Genomic DNA, 3284 nt, shown 5'->3' with positions numbered 1-3284 from the left:
ATTTCGTTCGAGGTCGCTAGCCCGTCTGGCTAGTCTCGGTTCGATCCCGCCCGAGCGCTTCTACACCGTGCACTTTTTTTTAACAAAAAACAAAAGCAGGGCAGCCCAGCAGGAGCAATGTGTAGCACCCTTTGTGAATTTTTATTTCTTAACAAAAAAAAATTGGGCCGGCCCAGCGGGGTGCAGGTGTGTGCCCTCAGCAAAATCCCAGCCATCCAAACGACTCGAAGGTTCTATTTAGACCGGGATTGCATAGTTTAGGGTGTAATTGATTGAAATTTTGACTTGAGGGTTCGTCTCGCTAAACGTCTACAGGCTTAGGGTTTAAAATGAACTTTTTCCATGTACAACAAGCAAGCAAGTAAGCGAGACGCAATGCAAACTACAGTACCACACGGAGATGGATGGATGAGGCAGGAGTAGGAGAGTGGTTGTTGACCAAGTCGTCGTTGCCGCCGAGGGTGATGGTGAGCACGACCCGCTCTTTGCTTGGGACGCGCGCGCATGCAGATTCCCCTGCTGCTCATCTGTCACGGAAGTCGTACTACTGCAGCCTGCCTGCCTGCTTACCCTTATCATGTTCATCTGCAACACGCAATGTCGGGCTCAACTTTTTTGCGCAAGCTCGTCCTGCTGGAGATGACAAAATTGTGACGGTATAATTCGGCGCGCGCGTACAAATTTAGGAGTATTTTCACGTCCTAAAAAGGAGTAGTGCTCTCTCCCTCTTTATAATCAAGTAGACTTTAGCTACTACTCTTTCTTTTTAGTCTGTATACAAGATTTGGTCAAAGTAAAACTTTGTTAACTTTTGACTAAGTTTATAGAAACAATATCAAGATTCACAATATGAAACCAGTATTGTTAGATGCATCACGAAATTAATTTTCATACCATATAGATTTAGTATTGTAGATGCTGGTACTTTTTTCTATAAAATTGATTAAACTTTATAAAGCTTGACTTGATTAAATCTTATATACATACAGACTAAAAAGAAACGGAGTAAGTACGGACACGGTGTTTCTGCGCTCGAGCGCATATGTGCTCTATATCTGGGCGGTCGAGCAGCGTCTTGGGATAGGAGGCATTAAATAGCTGTACGAGCTTGGCGAGCGTCTGTAAATACGGAAAAGAGGAAAAACACTTGAGCTATGGGCCAGTAGGGAGACGGCGCCGGGCGGACGTGGACGGAGGAGTAAATGCGAGGATTTGGGGGCGGATGGTACTGTCGTCTCCTAGCTGAGGTTGCTGGATTTTTCAATAGCGAGAGGGGTGAGCTTGCGGGGCGGCGAATCTAGGAGGGCCGCATCCACTGGTGGGCATGGAGATCCTATGCAGCCAAAGGTACCGTAAGAGCTCATCAGATTCATCTGAGATTTTTGTTCGATTCTGGATCCCATGGTGCCGATCTGCAATTTCCTCCTCTTGCTGCGCAGATCCATGGTGCTTGAGAAGGTTACTGACAGTTACGCCCAAATGGAGCGTCTCGCGCCTAGAGCTTTCACGGGCAGATTTGTGTGCGGGCGGCCAGAGGTGGGAGATGACAGGAGGGTTCATTGCAGGCTTCCAAACAATTGATAGGCAAGATGGACCTTAGAGCTCCAGGATGGAGCTGCAGGTATGTCCGTGCTCGACACAACACAACAGTTATGAAATTGGTGATGCAAATCTGAAGAATCTCTGTTCATATGTGTTTGGTTGCTCATAATTATCAGGCTAGTGTACTGGTGGGATCTCTGATGACTGGCACCTCATTTTTTTACACAACGGAGACATTCTCTCTTACATTGTAATCATACAAATCGTGGTGCAAATCTCTGAACAATCTGCGTTCATATGTGTGTGGTTGCTTGTAATTAAAAGACTACAGTAGAGGAATACACCAGGTGATTGTGAGTTGAATGATTCATTTTTCACATATTGTTGCCCCCCTGGACAAATGATTACACCATAAATTCTGAAATATGAGAAAGGATGTTTGTGTTTCAAGATTTCCCAGTTCGTATGTATGTGATTTCTTGTAATTATGACAGCATACTGGGTAATTTATCAGACAATGTAAAAAATTACTACTTGACAAGATCTTGACATTTTGTGTCTGTGTCAGGGAAAGGTTGGGGTGCAGAACACAAGGTCTTGCCATTGTGAGTGCCCTGCTCTAACAAGGATGGTGCTATCCAAAGACAATGGTTGGTACATAGCAGAGCATCGCTACCAGTACAATCACCCGATGTCCCCTGATTTTGGACAGACAATGCACTGGCCATTGCACAAGCGCATACTCCCTCCGTTACTAAATATAAGACCTTTTAGAGATTCCTATACGGACAACATGTTCAATGTAGAGAGAACCAAGTGTATGCAGACCATATGTCCAGCAATACGGATGTTTGTTTTTGGCTTTGCTGATGCGAACGTGAATCACTATGATATGAAGTTTGGTCTATTTGTGAGAGGGAGCAATCATTTTCAGAGCATGATCCTTGCCGGTTGTCCGGGATAAGAGGGTGGGGAGCTTTGAGTGGTTGTTACCCAAGTTCATCCGCATGATGGGTGGTGTCCCACCTAGGACGATTCTTATAATTGTTGTTAACAATCCCTGAGAATTATGTGCCCCCTTTTTTTGCTGAACTTGACATCCTTCTGTGCTAATCAATCAGAATGAGCAATGGAGGTTGCCATTAAGAGTGTAATTTGAATATTTGATCAATTGGTAAGCTAGTCTGCGATGATAATTCTCTAAGTTGGCTAACCAGTCAAATTGTTTTCCTGAATGTCTTTATCTTGCCAGCACTGAGTATACTCTTCTTTTCTCACTGGGCTTAGTGGCCTGTTGTTTTGTCTTCTTTTTTTCGTCACTCAGCTATAAAAATTATACTCAAGCATTCTCTGTTGTTGGAAGCTAACATGATGTAGCATAGTGGTTTTGTTGGCGTTCTTTAGACATAGTCTACAATTTTGTAGCCTAGTCTAATACGTTGTAGATTATTATATGCTCGGCTTATGTTGTTGAATCCTTGAGAACATTCTCTAACTATCATTCAACATTCATGCTTGTTATTTCCGGTTTTTATATTAATCAATATCTCTTGATTATGTAGATGTAAGCTTGCATTGTTTAATATCTCCTCTCTCTCATTGAGTTTTGTTATATGTGTAAATTGCAGGATAACATGTTCGAAGGTCACAAGAAAAAAAAATCACTCCTCGGCTGATGTGTTTAGTTTCTCTCTTTTTTTTGTGATTTTGGAACTGTTGGGATCAAGCGCTTCTCAGCTCAT

General features: G+C 43.1%; 1 long non-coding RNA gene across 1 annotated transcript; it reads left to right on the top strand.

Moving 5' to 3' along the window:
* The first annotated feature begins 1165 nt into the window (after nt 1-1165).
* On the top strand, nt 1166-2931 carry LOC123124191 (uncharacterized). The gene is made up of 3 exons (XR_006461011.1): nt 1166-1347; nt 1440-1621; nt 2111-2931. It is a non-coding gene; the product is annotated as an uncharacterized lncRNA (long non-coding RNA).
* The last annotated feature ends 353 nt before the right edge of the window (nt 2932-3284 follow it).

The sequence above is a fragment of the Triticum aestivum genome, chromosome 5D (assembly GCF_018294505.1).
Source record: "Triticum aestivum cultivar Chinese Spring chromosome 5D, IWGSC CS RefSeq v2.1, whole genome shotgun sequence".
Taxonomy (NCBI): Eukaryota; Viridiplantae; Streptophyta; class Magnoliopsida; order Poales; family Poaceae; genus Triticum; species Triticum aestivum.
This window is presented reverse-complemented; position numbering and strand designations above follow the sequence as displayed.